This window comes from Hyperoodon ampullatus (assembly GCF_949752795.1).
Source record: "Hyperoodon ampullatus genome assembly, chromosome: X".
NCBI lineage: Eukaryota > Metazoa > Chordata > Mammalia > Artiodactyla > Ziphiidae > Hyperoodon > Hyperoodon ampullatus.
The window spans coordinates 134,985,189-135,008,499 of record NC_136913.1 but is presented as its reverse complement, the minus strand read 5'-3'; positions in this window follow the sequence as shown (position 1 = coordinate 135,008,499).

Genomic DNA, 23,311 nt, shown 5'->3' with positions numbered 1-23,311 from the left:
GGATTTGCATGGCTTTATTAATTCCTGATGTTCAGCCTTTTTCCATTCCCTTTTTTTTAACAAAAAAGAAAGAAAGAAAAAGAACCAGAAGACAAATGTGCATAAATTATGCCTCTTGAAACTGTCGGTTTGAAATATGGACGCCTTTTGAATTTTTTGGTCAATATACGACCCCAGGATTGGTTTTCCGGGCAGGTGTGATATAAAGGCCTGCAATTATTTTGAATATCAACTGACCATCGATGCTGGGATGAAAGCTGCTGTTGTGCGAAACGCCCACAAGGTGGCAGCAGTTCTACTTTACCAAATCTGGTTACTAGGGCAACAGAGCCTCAATGGAAGTCGTGTTCTAGGTTGTAATTTAGAATGGAATGTGCCAGGAAAAAGCCCCTTAAGTATATGTCTCCCTACTTCTTGTTCATTTTTTTAATTTAATTTTTATTTTTACCACAGCAAGTTTGATTACAATATTTGGCTTGTTCTAGGTGTGCAAGATGTGGTTCTTGTACACATAAACATATGTCTTTTCTTCCTGGAATCCTTTTCCCACGTACGTTATGACAGAATGTTGAGTAGTCTTCTCTTGGTATTCCGTAGGTGTTTGGTAATTATATATTTCACCTGTGTTTGTATATGTCTGTTAACCCCAATATCCTAATGTATCCAGTCCTCACAAGTTTCCATTGGGGAACCATAAGTTTGTTTAATGAATGTGTGGTTGCCCTTCTCTGTGGAAATATCTTCACTGGTATCAATTTATAGGTAATACCTATAAGTGATATCATACGATATGTGTCTTTCTTTTCCTGACATAGTACAAGTTGTGTGATTACCTCTAGGCTCATCTACAGTGCTGCAAATGGCATCGTGTCCTATTTTTCCTTGGCTAATACTCCGTCTGTACATGTACCAGTTCTTCTTTGTCCACTCATCTGTTGATGGACTTTTTGGTTGCTTCCATGACTTGGCTATTGTAATGCTGCGGGAATGCACATTTGCCTGCCTGTGTCTTTCCAATTCTGTCTTCTTAGGTTATAGGCCCAGGAGTGGGCCTGCTGGATCATATGGTAGCAAAATGTTTACCTTTAAAGGCACCTCCATTCTGTTCTCATTAGTGGCTCTTACCAGGTCACGTCCCACTTAACGTTGAGGGTATGCACTTCTGCACAACACCTTCAGCATTTATTGTTTGTAGATTTTTTGCCGATGTTTATTCTGACTAGTGTGAGCTGGTACATGTTTGTGGTAGGATTTGCATGCGTCTCATAATCCATTGAAATTGAGCTTTCTGGCATGTCCTTATTTTCTTCAAACTGTGAGTACAGCTTACCTCTTCAAATTGTTTTCTTGAAGTATGTGTGACATTTAGAAATATTTTGGCCATTACCCCCCTCAAGACATTTTGAGGGCAGGTTTCATTTACAGCCCTCCAGTACTGGTGCATATGAAGTGACCCTTAGCACAGGTTTTAACGCTGCTGTTGCAGGTCATGGACAGAGGGTGGCAGCATTTCTGCTTTTCCCAAGCTTTTAACTAGGGAAACAGAGTACCTTGCAGTGGTATTCCTCAGTTATAAACTAGAGTGGAATGTGCCTGGATAAACCCCCAAAAGCTGATGTTTCTTTACTTATGTTTGTTTTCTAGATTGAATTTATATTTTTTTTATTGGAGTCATATTCCATTCTGTACATGGACCACTTTTTCTTTGTGCATTCCTCTGTTGATGGACATTTTCATAGCTTCCAAGTGTTGGCTATGATAAATATTGATGGAGTGTAGGATTGCCAGCCTGTGTTTTTTTTTTTTATTATTGGCAGTACGTGGGCCACTCACTGCCATGGCCACTCCCATTGCAGAGCACAGGCTCTGGACGCACAGGCCCAGCAGCCATAGCTCACGGGACCAGACTCTCCGGGGCATGTGTGATTTTCCCGAACCGGTGCGTGAACCCGTGTCCCCTGCTTCAGCGGAGGACCCTCAACCACTGCGCCACCAGTGAAGTCCAGCCTGTATCTTTTTGATTCTCATCCTCTCAGGCGATAGGCCCAGCAGTGGGTATGCTTGATTGAATGGTAGCTCAGTATTTACCTTTTCAAGGCACCTCCTTTGTGTTTTCCTTACTGGCTCTTACCATGTCCCACGTTGAACCAAGGCTAGGCATTTCTCCACAACCCCTTCAGCATTTATTGTTTGCAGAATTTTTCGGGATGGCCATTCTGACTGGTGTGAACTGATAGGACTTTTGTAATTTGGATTTGCATGTCTTTAATTATTTCTAACGTTCATTTTCCCACACCTTTTTAAATTTCTGTTAAAGAAAAAATGAAAAAAAACGGAGAATACAATTAACCTCTTGAAATTATCTTCTTGAAAGGTTGCCCTCAAAATTGAATTTTTTGGTCAATATTCGCCCCCAGGATTGTTTTTGAGGGCAGGTGTCATTCACAGGCCTGTAATGAGTGTGAATATTTAGTGACCATTAACACTGGCTTTAAAGCTGCTGTTGTGGTAAACGGCCACTAGGCGGCAGCATTTCTCCATTCCCAAATCTGGTTACTAGGGCAGCAGAGCCGTTCTGGAATCCCTGTTCCTAGGTTGTAAATTAAAATGGAATGTGCCAGGAGAAACCCCCATAAGTTTATGTTACATTATTTCTTGTTTGTTGTTTTAGTTTTTTTAACTGGGGTAATATTTAGAATATTGTTTGTCCTAGGTGTACACAATCTGGGTCATTTGTGGATAACATATATTTATATATATATATATATATTCATGTACAGATCCACTTCCCATGTAAATTATTGCAGAGTGTTCCATAGACCTCTCTTGTTATATGGTCGGTCTTTTGATATATGTATTTAATAGGTATTTGTACACGTATGGTAACCCTAATCTCTAATTTTTCGATTCCCCCTACCTTTCCTTTTAGATAAGCATAGTTTGTTTTCTAAGTGTGTGTGTGTCATTCTCTGTGCAAATATGTTCATTTGTGTCAGTTGTTACATAACGCCTATAAGTGATATCATAGGATATGTGTTTTGCTTTCCGACTTACCTCATGTTCTGTGATTATCTCTAGGCTCAACTATGGTGCCTCAAAGAGCAGTGTTTCATTGATTTCCATGGCTAATATTCCATTGTGTACATGGACCACTTCTTCTTTGTCAACTGATATGGTGATGGACATTTTGGTTGCTTCCGTGTCTTGGCTACTGTGAAAATTCCTGCAGTGCAGCTGTTGAAGCCTGTGCCTTCTCGACTCTGGACTTGTCAGGTGAGAGTCTCATGGGTGGGCCTGCTGAACGGAATGGTGGCTCAATGTTTACTTTTAAACGCAGCTCCTTTCTATTCTCATTATTGGCTGTCACCACTTTACATCTCACCAGCAGCTAGAGGGTACACAGTTCTCTAAAACCCCTTCAGCATGTAATGTTTGTAGACTTTTAGTTGATGGTAGTTGACACGTGTGAGTTGAAACCTTTTTGGAGGTTAGATTTGCATGAGTCTAATAATTACTGATGTTGAGCTTTTATCCATTTTCCTCTTTTTTGAAAATGAGTGAGTAAAACTCACCCCTCCGTACAATCTCCTTGAAAAATTTGAGAGTTTTGAAATTTTTTGGCCATTCCCTACCTCCGCACAATTTTTTAGGGCAGGTGTCCTTTACAGCCCTGAATCCTTGTGAATGTTAAGTGATCATTAGCTGTGGGTTTAAAGCCGCTCTTGTGGGAAACGGCCACAAGGCGGCAGCATTTCTACATTTCCAACTCTGGGTTTTTGGGCCACAGAGGTTTCCCGGCAATCGTGTTAGTAAGCTGCGAATTAGAGTGGAATGTGCCAGCGCAAACCCCCAAGAGCTTATATCTCCTAAATTGTTGTTTGTTATTTAAATTTAATTTTTATTAATTATCAGAGCCTATTTGATCAAAATGTAGATTCTCCTAGGTGGACAGTTTCTGGTTCATCCTATCAATATATCTGTCTATTCCTGTTTGGATCCTTTCCCGTGTATGTTATTATAGAGTGTTGAGTAGACCTCTCTTCGTATTCCATAGGTATTTTGTGATTATTTATTTCCTATGTATTAGTATATGTCTGTTAACCCCCATATCCTAATTCATATATTCCTTACACCTTTCCATTTGGTTAAAGATAATTTGGTTTTCTGAATCTATGTGTGTCCTTCTCTTGGAAATTATTTCATGGGTATCAATTTTTAGGTAACACCTCTAAGTGATGTCGTAGGATGTCGGCCTTTCTGTTTCTTTCTTACTTCAAGTTGGGTGATTATCTCTTGGTCCTTCTATGGTGGTGCCAACGGCACTGTTCCATGCTTTTTCATGGCTAATATTCCATTGTGTACATGGGCGACTTCTTCTTGGTGCATTTTTCTGTTGATGGACATTTTGGTTTCTTCCAGGTCTTGGCTATGGTACATGTTGCTGCAGTGCAGGATTGCCAGCCTGTGTCTTTTTGATTCTGCTCTCTTCAGGTGATAGGCCCATGAGTGGGCCTACCACATCACATGGTAGCTCCATTTTTACCCTTAAACGCACCTCCATTCTGCTCTCACTACTGGCTGTTACCAGGTTACATCTCACCGGCAGCTAAAGGGTACGCAGTTCTCTAAAACCCCTTCAGCATTTATTCTTTGTAGACTTTTTTTGCTGATGATCATTCTGACGGCTGTCAGGTGAACATTTGTGTACACTGGATTTGCATGGCTTTATTAATTCCTGATGTTCAGCCTTTTTCCATTCCCTTTTTTTTAACAAAAAAGAAAGAAAGAAAAAGAACCAGAAGACAAATGTGCATAAATTATGCCTCTTGAAACTGTCGGTTTGAAATATGGACGCCTTTTGAATTTTTTGGTCAATATACGACCCCAGGATTGGTTTTCCGGGCAGGTGTGATATAAAGGCCTGCAATTATTTTGAATATCAACTGACCATCGATGCTGGGATGAAAGCTGCTGTTGTGCGAAACGCCCACAAGGTGGCAGCAGTTCTACTTTACCAAATCTGGTTACTAGGGCAACAGAGCCTCAATGGAAGTCGTGTTCTAGGTTGTAATTTAGAATGGAATGTGCCAGGAAAATGCCCCTTAAGTATATGTCTCCCTACTTCTTGTTCATTTTTTTAATTTAATTTTTATTTTTACCACAGCAAGTTTGATTACAATATTTGGCTTGTTCTAGGTGTGCAAGATGTGGTTCTTGTACACATAAACATATGTCTTTTCTTCCTGGAATCCTTTTCCCACGTACGTTATGACAGAATGTTGAGTAGTCTTCTCTTGGTATTCCGTAGGTGTTTGGTAATTATATATTTCACCTGTGTTTGTATATGTCTGTTAACCCCAATATCCTAATGTATCCAGTCCTCACAAGTTTCCATTGGGGAACCATAAGTTTGTTTAATGAATGTGTGGTTGCCCTTCTCTGTGGAAATATCTTCACTGGTATCAATTTATAGGTAATACCTATAAGTGATATCATACGATATGTGTCTTTCTTTTCCTGACATAGTACAAGTTGTGTGATTACCTCTAGGCTCATCTACAGTGCTGCAAATGGCATTGTGTCCTATTTTTCCTTGGCTAATACTCCGTCTGTACATGTACCAGTTCTTCTTTGTCCACTCATCTGTTGATGGACTTTTTGGTTGCTTCCATGACTTGGCTATTGTAATGCTGCGGCAATGCACATTTGCCTGCCTGTGTCTTTCCAATTCTGTCTTCTTAGGTTATAGGCCCAGGAGTGGGCCTGCTGGATCATATGGTAGCAAAATGTTTACCTTTAAAGGCACCTCCATTCTGTTCTCATTAGTGGCTCTTACCAGGTCACGTCCCACTTAACGTTGAGGGTATGCACTTCTTCACAACACCTTCAGCATTTATTGTTTGTAGATTTTTTGCCGATGTTTATTCTGACTAGTGTGAGCTGGTACATGTTTGTGGTAGGATTTGCATGCGTCTCATAATCCATTGAAATTGAGCTTTCTGGCATGTCCTTATTTTCTTCAAACTGTGAGTACAGCTTACCTCTTCAAATTGTTTTCTTGAAGTATGTGTGACATTTAGAAATATTTTGGCCATTACCGCCCTCAAGACATTTTGAGGGCAGGTTTCATTTACAGCCCTCCAGTACTGGTGCATATGAAGTGACCCTTAGCACAGGTTTTAACGCTGCTGTTGCAGGTCATGGACAGAGGGTGGCAGCATTTCTGCTTTTCCCAAGCTTTTAACTAGGGAAACAGAGTACCTTGCAGTGGTATTCCTCAGTTATAAACTAGAGTGGAATGTGCCTGGATAAACCCCCAAAAGCTGATGTTTCTTTACTTATGTTTGTTTCCTAGATTGAATTTATATTTTTTTTATTGGAGTCATATTCCATTGTGTACATGGACCACTTTTTCTTTGTGCATTCCTCTGTTGATGGACATTTTTATAGCTTCCAAGTGTTGGCTATGATAAATATTGATGGAGTGTAGGATTGCCAGCCTGTGTTTTTTTTTTTTATTATTGGCGGTACGTGGGCCACTCACTGCCATGGCCACTCCCATTGCAGAGCACAGGCTCTGGACGCACAGGCCCAGCAGCCATAGCTCACGGGACCAGACTCTCCGGGGCATGTGTGATTTTCCCGAACCGGTGCGTGAACCGGTGTCCCCTGCTTCAGCGGAGGACCCTCAACCACTGCGCCACCAGTGAAGTCCAGCCTGTATGTTTTTGATTCTCATCCTCTCAGGCGATAGGCCCAGCAGTGGGTATGCTTGATTCAATGGTAGCTCAGTATTTACCTTTTCAAGGCACCTCCTTTGTGTTTTCCTTACTGGCTCTTACCATGTCGCACGTTGAACCAAGGCTAGGCATTATTCCACAACCCCTTCAGCATTTATTGTTTGCAGAATTTTTCGGGATGGCCATTCTGACTGGTGTGAACTGATAGGACTTTTGTAATTTGGATTTGCATGTCTTTAATTATTTCTAACGTTCATTTTCCCACACCTTTTTAAATTTCTGTTAAAGAAAAAATGAAAAAAATCGGAGAATACAATTAACCTTTTGAAATTATCTTCTTGAAAGTTTGCCCTCAAAATTGAATTTTTTGGTCAATATTCGCCCCCAGGATTTTTTTTGAGGGCAGGTGTCATTCACAGGCCTGTAATGAGTGTGAATATTTAGTGACCATTAGCACTGGCTTTAAAGCTGCTGTTGTGGTAAACGGCCACTAGGCGGCAGCATTTCTCCATTCCCAAATCTGGTTACTAGGGCAGAAGAGCCGTTCTGGAATCCCTGTTCCTAGGTTGTAAATTAAAATGGAATGTGCCAGGAGAAACCCCCATAAGTTTATGTTACATTATTTCTTGTTTGTTGTTTTAGTTTTTTTAACTGGGGTAATATTTAGAATATTGTTTGTCCTAGGTGTACACAATCTGGGTCATTTGTGGATAACATATATTATATATATATATATATATATATATATATATATATATATATATATATATATATATATTCATGTACAGATCCACTTCCCATGTAAATTATTGCAGTGTTCCATAGACCTCCCTTGTTATATGGTCATTCTTTTGATATATGTATTTAATAGGTATTTGTACACATATGGTAACCCTAATGTCTAATTTTTCCATTCCCCCCACCTTTCCTTTTAGATAAGCATAGTTTGTTTTCTAAGTGTGTGTGTGTCATTCTCTGTGCAAATATGTTCATTTGTGTCAGTTGTTACATAACGCCTATAAGTGATATCATAGGATATGTGTTTTGCTTTCCGACTTACCTCATGTTCTGTGATTATCTCTAGGCTCAACTATGGTGCCTCAAAGAGCAGTGTTTCATTGTTTTCCATGGCTAATATTCCATTGTGTACATGGACCACTTCTTCTTTGTCAACTGATATGGTGATGGACATTTTGGTTGCTTCCGTGTCTTGGCGACTGTGAAAATTCCTGCAGTGCAGCTGTTGAAGCCTGTGCCTTCTCGACTCTGGACTTGTCAGGTGAGAGTCTCAGTGGTGGGCCTGCTGAACGGAATGGTGGCTCAATGTTTACTTTTAAACGCAGCTCCTTTCTATTCTCATTATTGGCTGTCACCACTTTACATCTCACCAGCAGCTAGAGGGTACACAGTTCTCTAAAACCCCTTCAGCATGTTATGTTTGTAGACTTTTAGTTGATGGTAGTTGACATGTGTGAGTTGAAACCTTTTTGGAGGTTAGATTTGCATGAGTCTAATAATTACTGATGTTGAGCTTTTATCCATTTTCCTCTTTTTTGAAAATGAGTGAGTAAAACTCACCCCTCCATACAATCTCCTTGAAAAATTTGAGAGTTTTGAAATTTTTTGGCCATTCCCTACCTCCGCACAATTTTTTAGGGCAGGTGTCCTTTACAGCCCAGAATCCTTGTGAATGTTAAGTGATCGTTAGCTGTGGGTTTAAAGCCGCTCTTGTGGGAAACAGCCACAAGGCGGCAGCATTTCTACATTTCCAACTCTGGGTTTTTGGGCCACAGAGGTTTCCCGGCAATCGTGTTAGTAAGCTGCGAATTAGAGTGGAATGTGCCAGCGCAAACCCCCAAGAGCTTATATCTCCTAAATTGTTGTTTGTTATTTAAATTTAATTTTTATTAATTATCAGAGCCTATTTGATCAAAATGTAGATTCTCCTAGGTGGACAGTTTCTGGTTCATCCTATCAATATATCTGTCTATTCCTGTTTGGATCCTTTCCCGTGTATGTTATTATAGAGTGTTGAGTAGACCTCTCTTCGTATTCCATAGGTATTTTGTGATTATATATTTCCTATGTATTAGTATATGTCTGTTAACCCCCATATCCTAATTCATACATTCCTTACACCTTTCCATTTGGTTAAAGATAATTTGGTTTTCTGAATCTATGTGTGTCCTTCTCTTGGAAATTATTTCATGGGTATCAATTTTTAGGTAACACCTCTAAGTGATGTCGTAGGATGTCGGCCTTTCTGTTTCTTTCTTACTTCAAGTTGGGTGATTATCTCTTGGTCCTTCTATGGTGGTGCCAACGGCACTGTTCCATGCTTTTTCATGGCTAATATTCCATTGTGTACATGGGCGACTTCTTCTTGGTGCATTTTTCTGTTGATGGACATTTTGGTTTCTTCCAGGTCTTGGCTATGGTACATGTTGCTGCAGTGCAGGATTGCCAGCCTGTGTCTTTTTGATTCTGCTCTCTTCAGGTGATAGGCCCATGAGTGGGCCTACCACATCACATGGTAGCTCCATTTTTACCCTTAAACGCACCTCCATTCTGCTCTCACTACTGGCTGTTACCAGGTTACATCTCACCGGCAGCTAAAGGGTACGCAGTTCTCTAAAACCCCTTCAGCATTTATTCTTTGTAGACTTTTTTTGCTGATGATCATTCTGACGGCTGTCAGGTGAACATTTGTGTACACTGGATTTGCATGGCTTTATTAATTCCTGATGTTCAGCCTTTTTCCATTCCCTTTTTTTTAACAAAAAAGAAAGAAAGAAAAAGAACCAGAAGACAAATGTGCATAAATTATGCCTCTTGAACTGTCGGTTTGAAATATGGACGCCTTTTGAATTTTTTGGTCAATATACGACCCCAGGATTGGTTTTCCGGGCAGGTGTGATATAAAGGCCTGCAATTATTTTGAATATCAACTGACCATCGATGCTGGGATGAAAGCTGCTGTTGTGCGAAACGCCCACAAGGTGGCAGCAGTTCTACTTTACCAAATCTGGTTACTAGGGCAACAGAGCCTCAATGGAAGTCGTGTTCTAGGTTGTAATTTAGAATGGAATGTGCCAGGAAAATGCCCCTTAAGTATATGTCTCCCTACTTCTTGTTCATTTTTTTAATTTAATTTTTATTTTTACCACAGCAAGTTTGATTACAATATTTGGCTTGTTCTAGGTGTGCAAGATGTGGTTCTTGTACACATAAACATATGTCTTTTCTTCCTGGAATCCTTTTCCCACGTACGTTATGACAGAATGTTGAGTAGTCTTCTCTTGGTATTCCGTAGGTGTTTGGTAATTATATATTTCACCTGTGTTTGTATATGTCTGTTAACCCCAATATCCTAATGTATCCAGTCCTCACAAGTTTCCATTGGGGAACCATAAGTTTGTTTAATGAATGTGTGGTTGCCCTTCTCTGTGGAAATATCTTCACTGGTATCAATTTATAGGTAATACCTATAAGTGATATCATACGATATGTGTCTTTCTTTTCCTGACATAGTACAAGTTGTGTGATTACCTCTAGGCTCATCTACAGTGCTGCAAATGGCATCGTGTCCTATTTTTCCTTGGCTAATACTCCGTCTGTACATGTACCAGTTCTTCTTTGTCCACTCATCTGTTGATGGACTTTTTGGTTGCTTCCATGACTTGGCTATTGTAATGCTGCGGGAATGCACATTTGCCTGCCTGTGTCTTTCCAATTCTGTCTTCTTAGGTTATAGGCCCAGGAGTGGGCCTGCTGGATCATATGGTAGCAAAATGTTTACCTTTAAAGGCACCTCCATTCTGTTCTCATTAGTGGCTCTTACCAGGTCACGTCCCACTTAACGTTGAGGGTATGCACTTCTGCACAACACCTTCAGCATTTATTGTTTGTAGATTTTTTGCCGATGTTTATTCTGACTAGTGTGAGCTGGTACATGTTTGTGGTAGGATTTGCATGCGTCTCATAATCCATTGAAATTGAGCTTTCTGGCATGTCCTTATTTTCTTCAAACTGTGAGTACAGCTTACCTCTTCAAATTGTTTTCTTGAAGTATGTGTGACATTTAGAAATATTTTGGCCATTACCGCCCTCAAGACATTTTGAGGGCTGGTTTCATTTACAGCCCTCCAGTACTGGTGCATATGAAGTGACCCTTAGCACAGGTTTTAACGCAGCTGTTGCAGGTCATGGACAGAGGGTGGCAGCATTTCTGCTTTTCCCAAGCTTTTAACTAGGGAAACAGAGTACCTTGCAGTGGTATTCCTCAGTTATAAACTAGAGTGGAATGTGCCTGGATAAACCCCCAAAAGCTGATGTTTCTTTACTTATGTTTGTTTTCTAGATTGAATTTATATTTTTTTTATTGGAGTCATATTCCATTGTGTACATGGACCACATTTTCTTTGTGCATTCCTCTGTTGATGGACATTTTCATAGCTTCCAAGTGTTGGCTATGATAAATATTGATGGAGTGTAGGATTGCCAGCCTGTGTTTTTTTTTTATTATTGGCAGTACGTGGGCCACTCACTGCCATGGCCACTCCCATTGCAGAGCACAGGCTCTGGACGCACAGGCCCAGCAGCCATAGCTCACGGGACCAGACTCTCCGGGGCATGTGTGATTTTCCCAAACCGGTGCGTGAACCCGTGTCCCCTGCTTCAGCGGAGGACCCTCAACCACTGCGCCACCAGTGAAGTCCAGCCTGTATCTTTTTGATTCTCATCCTCTCAGGCGATAGGCCCAGCAGTGGGTATGCTTGATTGAATGGTAGCTCAGTATTTACCTTTTCAAGGCACCTCCTTTGTGTTTTCCTTACTGGCTCTTACCATGTCCCACGTTGAACCAAGGCTAGGCATTTCTCCACAACCCCTTCAGCATTTATTGTTTGCAGAATTTTTCGGGATGGCCATTCTGACTGGTGTGAACTGATAGGACTTTTGTAATTTGGATTTGCATGTCTTTAATTATTTCTAACGTTCATTTTCCCACACCTTTTTAAATTTCTGTTAAAGAAAAAATGAAAAAAAACGGAGAATACAATTAACCTCTTGAAATTATCTTCTTGAAAGGTTGCCCTCAAAATTGAATTTTTTGGTCAATATTCGCCCCCAGGATTGTTTTTGAGGGCAGGTGTCATTCACAGGCCTGTAATGAGTGTGAATATTTAGTGACCATTAACACTGGCTTTAAAGCTGCTGTTGTGGTAAACGGCCACTAGGCGGCAGCATTTCTCCATTCCCAAATCTGGTTACTAGGGCAGCAGAGCCGTTCTGGAATCCCTGTTCCTAGGTTGTAAATTAAAATGGAATGTGCCAGGAGAAACCCCCATAAGTTTATGTTACATTATTTCTTGTTTGTTGTTTTAGTTTTTTTAACTGGGGTAATATTTAGAATATTGTTTGTCCTAGGTGTACACAATCTGGGTCATTTGTGGATAACATATATTTATATATATATATATATATTCATGTACAGATCCACTTCCCATGTAAATTATTGCAGAGTGTTCCATAGACCTCTCTTGTTATATGGTCGGTCTTTTGATATATGTATTTAATAGGTATTTGTACACGTATGGTAACCCTAATCTCTAATTTTTCGATTCCCCCTACCTTTCCTTTTAGATAAGCATAGTTTGTTTTCTAAGTGTGTGTGTGTCATTCTCTGTGCAAATATGTTCATTTGTGTGAGTTGTTACATAACGCCTATAAGTGATATCATAGGATATGTGTTTTGCTTTCCGACTTACCTCATGTTCTGTGATTATCTCTAGGCTCAACTATGGTGCCTCAAAGAGCAGTGTTTCATTGATTTCCATGGCTAATATTCCATTGTGTACATGGACCACTTCTTCTTTGTCAACTGATATGGTGATGGACATTTTGGTTGCTTCCGTGTCTTGGCTACTGTGAAAATTCCTGCAGTGCAGCTGTTGAAGCCTGTGCCTTCTCGACTCTGGACTTGTCAGGTGAGAGTCTCAGTGGTGGGCCTGCTGAACGGAATGGTGGCTCAATGTTTACTTTTAAACGCAGCTCCTTTCTATTCTCATTATTGGCTGTCACCACTTTACATCTCACCAGCAGCTAGAGGGTACACAGTTCTCTAAAACCCCTTCAGCATGTAATGTTTGTAGACTTTTAGTTGATGGTAGTTGACACGTGTGAGTTGAAACCTTTTTGGAGGTTAGATTTGCATGAGTCTAATAATTACTGATGTTGAGCTTTTATCCATTTTCCTCTTTTTTGAAAATGAGTGAGTAACTTACCCCTCCGTACAATCTCCTTGAAAAATTTGAGAGTTTTGAAATTTTTTGGCCATTCCCTACCTCCGCACAATTTTTTAGGGCAGGTGTCCTTTACAGCCCTGAATCCTTGTGAATGTTAAGTGACCATTAGCTGTGGGTTTAAAGCCGCTCTTGTGGGAAACGGCCACAAGGCGGCAGCATTTCTACATTTCCAACTCTGGGTTTTTGGGCCACAGAGGTTTCCCGGCAATCGTGTTAGTAAGCTGCGAATTAGAGTGGAATGTGCCAGCGCAAACCCCCAAGAGCTTATATCTCCTAAATTGTTGTTTGTTATTTAAATTTAATTTTTATTAATTATCAGAGCCAACTTGATCAAAATGTAGATTCTCCTAGGTGGACAGTTTCTGGTTCATCCTATCAATGTATCTGTCTATTCCTGTTTGGATCCTTTCCCGTGTATGTTATTATAGAGTGTTGAGTAGACCTCTCTTCGTATTCCATAGGTATTTTGTGATTATATATTTCCTATGTATTAGTATATGTCTGTTAACCCCCCTATCCTAATTCATACATTCCTTACACCTTTCCATTTGGTTAAAGATAATTTGGTTTTCTGAATCTATGTGTGTCCTTCTCTTGGAAATTATTTCATGGGTATCAATTTTTAGGTAACACCTCTAAGTGATGTCGTAAGATGTCGGCCTTTCTGTTTCTTTCTTACTTCAAGTTGGGTGATTATCTCTTGGTCCTTCTATGGTGGTGCCAACGGCACTCACTGTTCCATGCTTTTTCATGGCTAATATTCCATTGTGTACATGGGCGACTTCTTCTTGGTGCATTTTTCTGTTGATGGACATTTTGGTTTCTTCCAGGTCTTGGCTATGGTACATGTTGCTGCAGTGCAGGATTGCCAGCCTGTGTCTTTTTGATTCTGCTCTCTTCAGGTGATAGGCCCACTCATGGGCCTACCAGATCATATGGTAGCTCCATTTTTACCCTTAAACTCACCTCCATTCTGCTCTCACTACTGGCTGTTACCAGGTTACATCTCACCGGCAGCTAAAGGGTACGCAGTTCTCTAAAACCCCTTCAGCATTTATTCTTTGTAGACTTTTTTTGCTGATGATCATTCTGACGGCTGTCAGGTGAACGTTTGTGTACACTGGATTTGCATGGCTTTATTAATTCCTGATGTTCAGCCTTTTTCCATTCCCTTTTTTTAACAAAAAAGAAAGAAAGAAAAAGAAACAGAAGACAAATGTGCATAAATTATGCCTCTTGAAATTGTCGGTTTGAAATATGGACGCCTTTTTAATTTTTTGGTCGATATACGAGCCCAGGATTGGTTTTCCGGGCAGGTGTGATATAAAGGCCTGCAATTATTTTGAATATCAACTGACCATCGATGCTGGGATGAAAGCTGCTGTTGTGCGAAACGCCCAAAAGGTGGCAGCAGTTCTGCTTTACCAAATCTGGTTACTAGGGCAACAGAGCCTCAATGGAAGTCGTGTTCTAGGTTGTAATTTAGAATGGAAGGTGCCAGGGAAAAGCCCCTTAAGTATATGTCTCCCTACTTCTTGTTCATTTTTTTAATTTAATTTTTATTTTTACCACAGCAAGTTTGATTACAATATTTGGCTTGTTCTAGGTGTGCAAGATGTGGTTCTTGTACACATAAACATATGTCTTTTCTTCCTGGAATCCTTTTCCCACGTACGTTATGACAGAATGTTGAGTAGTCTTCTCTTGGTATTCCGTAGGTGTTTGGTAATTATATATTTCACCTGTGTTTGTATATGTCTGTAAACCCCAATATCCTAATGTATCCAGTCCTCACAAGTTTCCATTGGGGAACCATAAGTTTGTTTAATGAATGTGTGGTTGCCCTTCTCTGTGGAAATATCTTCACTGGTATCAATTTATAGGTAATACCTATAAGTGATATCATACGATATGTGTCTTTCTTTTCCTGACATAGTACAAGTTGTGTGATTACCTCTAGGTTCATCTACAGTGCTGCAAATGGCATCATGTCTTATTTTTCCTTGGCTAATACTCCGTCTGTACATGTACCAGTTCTTCTTCATCCACTCATCTGTTGATTGACTTTTTGGTTGCTGCCATGACTTGGCTATTGTAATGCTGCGGCAATGCACATTTGCCTGCCTGTGTCTTTCCAATTCTGTCTTCTTAGGTTATAGGCCCAGGAGTGGGCCTGCTGGATCATATGGTAGCAAAATGTTTACCTTTAAAGGCACCTCCGTTCTGTTCTCATTAGTGGCTCTTACCAAGTCACGTGCCACTTAACGTTGAGGGTATGCACTTCTGCACAACACCTTCAGCATTTATTGTTTTTAGAATTTTTGCCGATGTTTATTCTGACTAGTGTGAGCTGGTACATGTTTGTGGTAGGATTTGCATGCGTCTCATAATCCATTGAAATTGAGCTTTCTGGCATGTCCTTATTTTCTTCATACTGTGAGTACAGCTTACCTCTTCAAATTGTTTTCTTGAAGTATGTGTGACATTTAGAAATATTTTGGCCATTACCGCCCTCAAGACATTTTGAGGGCAGGTTTCATTTACAGCCCTCCAGTACTGGTGCATATGAAGTGACCCTTAGCACAGGTTTTAAAGCTGCTGTTGCAGGTCATGGACAGAGGGTGGCAGCATTTCTGCTTTTCCCAAGCTTTTAACTAGGGAAACAGAGTACCTTGCAGTGGTATTCCTCGGTTATAAATTAGAGTGGAATGTGCCTTGATAAACCCCCAAAAGCTGATGTTTCTTTACTTATGTTTGTTTTCTAGATTGAATTTATATTTTTTTATTGGAGTCATATTCCATTGTGTACATGGACCACTTTTTCTTTGTGCATTCCTCTGTTGATGGACATTTTCATAGCTTCCAAGTGTTGGCTATGATAAATATTGATGGAGTGTAGGATTGCCAGCCTGTGTTTTTTTTTTTTATTATTGGCAGTACGTGGGCCACTCACTGCCATGGCCACTCCCATTGCAGAGCACAGGCTCTGGACGCACAGGCCCAGCAGCCATAGCTCACGGGACCAGACTCTCCGGGGCATGTGTGATTTTCCCAAACCGGTGCGTGAACCCGTGTCCCCTGCTTCAGCGGAGGACCCTCAACCACTGCGCCACCAGTGAAGTCCAGCCTGTATGTTTTTGATTCTCATCCTCTCAGGCGATAGGCCCAGCAGTGGGTATGCTTGATTGAATGGTAGCTCAGTATTTACCTTTTCAAGGCACCTCCTTTGTGTTTTCCTTACTGGCTCTTACCATGTCCCACGTTGAACCAAGGCTAGGCATTTCTCCACAACCCCTTCAGCATTTATTGTTTGCAGAATTTTTCGGGATGGCCATTCTGACTGGTGTGAACTGATAGGACTTTTGTAATTTGGATTTGCATGTCTTTAATTATTTCTAACGTTCATTTTCCCACACCTTTTTAAATTTCTGTTAAAGAAAAAATGAAAAAAATCGGAGAATACAATTAACCTCTTGAAATTATCTTCTTGAAAGTTTGCCCTCAAAATTGAATTTTTTGGTCAATATTCGCCCCCAGGATTTTTTTTGAGGGCAGGTGTCATTCACAGGCCTGTAATGAGTGTGAATATTTAGTGACCATTAGCACTGGGTTTAAAGCTGCTGTTGTGGTAAACGGCTACTAGGCGGCAGCATTTCTCCATTCCCAAACCTGGTTACTAGGGCAGCAGAGCCGTTCTGGAATCCCTGTTCCTAGGTTGTAAATTAAAATGGAATGTGCCAGGAGAAACCCCCATAAGTTTATGTTACATTATTTCTTGTTTGTTGTTTTAGTTTTTTTAACTGGGGTAATATTTAGAATATTGTTTGTCCTAGGTGTACACAATCTGGGTCATTTGTGGATAACATATATTTATATATATATATTCATGTACAGATCCACTTCCCATGTAAATTATTGCAGAGTGTTCCATAGACCTCCCTTGTTATATGGTCGTTCTTTTGATATATGTATTTAATAGGTATTTGTACACGTATGGTAACCCTAATCTCTAATTTTTCCATTCCCCCCACCTTTCCTTTTAGATAAGCATAGTTTGTTTTCTAAGTGTGTGTGTGTCATTCTCTGTGCAAATATGTTCATTTGTGTCAGTTGTTAGATAACGCCTATAAGTGATATCATAGGATATGTGTTTTGCTTTCCGACTTACCTCATGTTCTGTGATTATCTCTAGGCTCAACTATGGTGCCTCAAAGAGCAGTGTTTCATTGTTTTCCATGGCTAATATTCCATTGTGTACATGGACCACTTCTTCTTTGTCAGCTGATATGGTGATGGACATTTTGGTTGCTTCCGTGTCTTGGCTACTGTGAAAATTCCTGCAGTGCAGCTGTTGAAGCCTGTGCCTTCTCGACTCTGGACTTGTCAGGTGAGAGTCTCAGCGGTGGGCCTGCTGAACGGAATGGTGGCTCAATGTTTACTTTTAAACGCAGCTCCTTTCTATTCTCATTATTGGCTGTCACCACTTTACATCTCACCAGCAGCTAGAGGGTACACAGTTCTCTAAAACCCCTTCAGCATGTAATGTTTGTAGACTTTTAGTTGATGGTAGTTGACATGTGTGAGTTGAAACCTTTTTGGAGGTTAGATTTGCATGAGTCTAATAAGTACTGATGTTGAGCTTTTATCCATTTTCCTCTTTTTTGAAAATGAGTGAGTAAAACTCACCCCTCCATACAATCTCCTTGAAAAATTTGAGAGTTTTGAAATTTTTTGGCCATTCCCTACCTCCGCACAATTTTTTAGGGCAGGTGTCCTTTACAGCCCTGAATCCTTGTGAATGTTAAGTGATCATTAGCTGTGGGTTTAAAGCCGCTCTTGTGGGAAACGGCCACAAGGTGGCAGCATTTCTACATTTCCAACTCTGGGTTTTTGGGCCACAGAGGTTTCCCGGCAGTCGTGTTAGTAAGCTGCGAATTAGAGTGGAATGTGCCAGCGCAAACCCCCAAGAGCTTATATCTCCTAAATTGTTGTCTGTTATTTAAATTTAATTTTTATTAATTATCAGAGCCTATTTGATCAAAATGTAGATTCTCCTAGGTGGACAGTTTCTGGTTCATCCTATCAATGTATCTGTCTATTCCTGTTTGGATCCTTTCCCGTGTATGTTATTATAGAATGTTGAGTAGACCTCTCTTCGTATTCCATAGGTATTTTGTGATTATATATTTCCTATGTATTAGTATATGTCTGTTAACCCCCCTATCCTAATTCATACATTCCTTACACCTTTCCATTTGGTTAAAGATAATTTGGTTTTCTGAATCTATGTGTGTCCTTCTCTTGGAAATTATTTCATGGGTATCAATTTTTAGGTAACACCTCTAAGTGATGTCGTAGGATGTCGGCCTTTCTGTTTCTTTCTTACTTCAAGTTGGGTGATTATCTCTTGGTCCTTCTATGGTGGTGCCAACGGCACTGTTCCATGCTTTTTCATGGCTAATATTCCATTGTGTACATGGGCGACTTCTTCTTGGTGCATTTTTCTGTTGATGGACATTTTGGTTTCTTCCAGGTCTTGGCTATGGTACATGTTGCTGCAGTGCAGGATTGCCAGCCTGTGTCTTTTTGATTCTGCTCTCTTAAGGTGATAGGCCCATGAGTGGGCCTACCACATCACATGGTAGCTCCATTTTTACCCTTAAACGCACCTCCATTCTGCTCTCACTACTGGCTGTTACCAGGTTACATCTCACCGGCAGCTAAAGGGTACGCAGTTCTCTAAAACCCCTTCAGCATTTATTCTTTGTAGACTTTTTTTGCTGATGATCATTCTGACGGCTGTCAGGTGAACATTTGTGTACACTGGATTTGCATGGCTTTATTAATTCCTGATGTTCAGCCTTTTTCCATTCCCTTTTTTTTTAACAAAAAAGAAAGAAAGAAAAAGAACCAGAAGACAAATGTGCATAAATTATGCCTCTTGAAACTGTCGGTTTGAAATATGGACGCCTTTTGAATTTTTTGGTCAATATACGACCCCAGGATTGGTTTTCCGGGCAGGTGTGATATAAAGGCCTGCAATTATTTTGAATATCAACTGACCATCGATGCTGGGATGAAAGCTGCTGTTGTGCGAAACGCCCACAAGGTGGCAGCAGTTCTACTTTACCAAATCTGGTTACTAGGGCAACAGAGCCTCAATGGAAGTCGTGTTCTAGGTTGTAATTTAGAATGGAATGTGCCAGGAAAAAGCCCCTTAAGTATATGTCTCCCTACTTCTTGTTCATTTTTTTAATTTAATTTTTATTTTTACCACAGCAAGTTTGATTACAATATTTGGCTTGTTCTAGGTGTGCAAGATGTGGTTCTTGTACACATAAACATATGTCTTTTCTTCCTGGAATCCTTTTCCCACGTACGTTATGACAGAATGTTGAGTAGTCTTCTCTTGGTATTCCGTAGGTGTTTGGTAATTATATATTTCACCTGTGTTTGTATATGTCTGTAAACCCCAATATCCTAATGTATCCAGTCCTCACAAGTTTCCATTGGGGAACCATAAGTTTGTTTAATGAATGTGTGGTTGCCCTTCTCTGTGGAAATATCTTCACTGGTATCAATTTATAGGTAATACCTATAAGTGATATCATACGATATGTGTCTTTCTTTTCCTGACATAGTACAAGTTGTGTGATTACCTCTAGGCTCATCTACAGTGCTGCAAATGGCATCATGTCCTATTTTTCCTTGGCTAATACTCCGTCTGTACATGTACCAGTTCTTCTTTGTCCACTCATCTGTTGATTGACTTTTTGGTTGCTGCCATGACTTGGCTATTGTAATGCTGCGGCAATGCACATCCGCCTGCCTGTGTCTTTCCAATTCTGTCTTCTTAGGTTATAGGCCCAGGAGTGGGCCTGCTGGATCATATGGTAGCAAAATGTTTACCTTTAAAGGCACCTCCGTTCTGTTCTCATCAGTGGCTCTTACCAGGTCACGTCCCACTTAACGTTGAGGGTATGCACTTCTGCACAACACCTTCAGCATTTATTGTTTGTAGATTTTTTGCCGATGTTTATTCTGACTAGTGTGAGCTGGTACATGTTTGTGGTAGGTTTTGCATGCGTCTCATAATCCATTGAAATTGAGCTTTCTGGCATGTCCTTATTTTCTTCAAACTGTGAGTACAGCTTACCTCTTCAAATTGCTTTCTTGACGTATGTGTGACATTTAGAAATATTTTGGCCATTACCGCCCTCAAGACATTTTGAGGGCAGGTTACATTTACAGCCCTCCAGTACTGGTGCATATGAAGTGACCCTTAGCACAGGTTTAAAGCTGCTGTTGCAGGTCATGGACAGAGGGTGGCAGCATTTCTGCTTTTCCCAAGCTTTTAACTAGGGAAACAGAGTACCTTGCTGTGGTATTCCTCGGTTATAAATTAGAGAGGAATGTGCCTGGATAAACCCCCAAAAGCTGATGTTTCTTTACTTATGTTTGTTTTCTAGATTGAATTTATATTTTTTTATTGGAGTCATATTCCATTGTGTACATGGACCACTTTTTCTTTGTGCATTCCTCTGTTGATGGACATTTTCATAGCTTCCAAGTGTTGGCTATGATAAATATTGCTGGAGTGTAGGATTGCCAGCCTGTGTTTTTTTTTTATTATTGGCGGTACGTGGGCCACTCACTGCCATGGCCACTCCCATTGCAGAGCACAGGCTCAGGATGCACAAGCCCAGCAGCCATAGCTCACGGGACCAGACGCTCCGGGGCATGTGTGATTTTCCCGAACCGGGGCATGAACTCGTGTCCCCTGCTTTAGCGGAGGACCCTCAACCACTGCGCCACCAGTGAAGTCCAGCCTGTATCTTTTTGATTCTCATCCTCTCAGGTGATAGGCCCAGCAGTGGGTATGCTTGATTGAATGGTAGCTCAGTATTTACCTTTTCAAGGCACTTCCTTTGTGTTTTCCTCACTGGCTCTTACCATGTCCCACGTTGAACCAAGGCTAGGCATTTCTCCACAACCCCTTCAGCATTTATTGTTTGCAGAATTTTTGGGGATGGCCATTCTGACTGGTGTGAACTGATAGGACTTTTGTAATTTGGATTTGCATGTCTTTAATTATTTCTAAGGTTCATTTTCCCACACCTTTTTAAATTTCTGTTAAAGAAAAAAAGAAAAAAAACGGAGAATACAATTAACCTCTTGAAATTATCTTCTTGAAAGGTTGCCCTCAAAATTGAATTTTTTGGTCAATATTCACCCCCAGGATTGTTTTTGAGGGCAGGTGTCATTCACAGGCCTGTAATGAGTGTGAATATTTAGTGACCATTAGCACTGGGTTTAAAGCTGCTGTTGTGGTAAACGGCCACTAGGCGGTAGCATTTCTCCGTTCCCAAATCTGGTTACTAGGGCAGCAGAGCCGTTCTGGAATCCCTGTTCCTAGGTTGTAAATTAAAATGGAATGTGCCAGGAGAAACCCCCATAAGTTTATGTTACATTATTTCTTGTTTGCTGTTTTAGTTTTTTTAATTGGGGTAATGTTTAGAATATTGTTTGTCCTAGGTGTACACAATCTGTGTCATTTGTGCATAACATATATACATATATATATATATACATATACATATATATATATATATATATATATATATATTCATGTACAGATCCACTTCCCATGTAAATTATTGCAGAGTGTTCCATAGACCTCCCTTGTTATATGGTCGGTCTTTTGATATATGAATTTAATAGGTATTTGTACACGTATGGTAACCCTAATCTCTAATTTTTCCATTCCCCCCACCTTTCCTTTTAGATAAGCATAGTTTGTTTTCTAAGTGTGTGTGTGTCATTCTCTGTGCAAATATGTTCATTTGTGTCAGTTGTTAGATAACGCCTATAAGTGATATCATAGGATATGTGTTTTGCTTTCCGACTTACCTCATGTTCTGTGATTATCTCTAGGCTCAACTATGGTGCCTCAAAGAGCAGTGTTTCATTGATTTCCATGGCTAATATTCCATTGTGTACATGGACCACTTCTTCTTTGTCAACTGATATGGTGATGGACATTTTGGTTGCTTCCGTGTCTTGGCTACTGTGAAAATTCCTGCAGTGCAGCTGTTGAAGCCTGTGCCTTCTCGACTCTGGACTTGTCAGGTGAGAGTCTCATGGGTGGGCCTGCTGAACGGAATGGTGGCTCAATGTTTACTTTTAAACGCAGCTCCTTTCTATTCTCATTATTGGCTGTCACCACTTTACATCTCACCAGCAGCTAGAGGGTACACAGTTCTCTAAAACCCCTTCAGCATGTAATGTTTGTAGACTTTTAGTTGATGGTAGTTGACACGTGTGAGTTGAAACCTTTTTGGAGGTTAGATTTGCATGAGTCTAATAATTACTGATGTTGAGCTTTTATCCATTTTCCTCTTTTTTGAAAATGAGTGAGTAAAACTTACCCCTCCGTACAATCTCCTTGAAAAATTTGAGAGTTTTGAAATTTTTTGGCCATTCCCTACCTCCGCACAATTTTTTAGGGCAGGTGTCCTTTACAGCCCTGAATCCTTGTGAATGTTAAGTGACCATTAGCTGTGGGTTTAAAGCCGCTCTTGTGGGAAACGGCCACAAGGCGGCAGCATTTCTACATTTCCAACTCTGGGTTTTTGGGCCACAGAGGTTTCCCGGCAATCGTGTTAGTAAGCTGCGAATTAGAGTGGAATGTGCCAGCGCAAACCCCCAAGAGCTTATATCTCCTAAATTGTTGTTTGTTATTTAAATTTAATTTTTATTAATTATCAGAGCCAACTTGATCAAAATGTAGATTCTCCTAGGTGGACAGTTTCTGGTTCATCCTATCAATGTATCTGTCTATTCCTGTTTGGATCCTTTCCCGTGTATGTTATTATAGAGTGTTGAGTAGACCTCTCTTCGTATTCCATAGGTATTTTGTGATTATATATTTCCTATGTATTAGTATATGTCTGTTAACCCCCCTATCCTAATTCATACATTCCTTACACCTTTCCATTTGGTTAAAGATAATTTGGTTTTCTGAATCTATGTGTGTCCTTCTCTTGGAAATTATTTCATGGGTATCAATTTTTAGGTAACACCTCTAAGTGATGTCGTAGGATGTCGGCCTTTCTGTTTCTTTCTTACTTCAAGTTGGGTGATTATCTCTTGGTCCTTCTATGGTGGTGCCAACGGCACTGTTCCATGCTTTTTCATGGCTAATATTCCATTGTGTACATGGGCGACTTCTTCTTGGTGCATTTTTCTGTTGATGGACATTTTGGT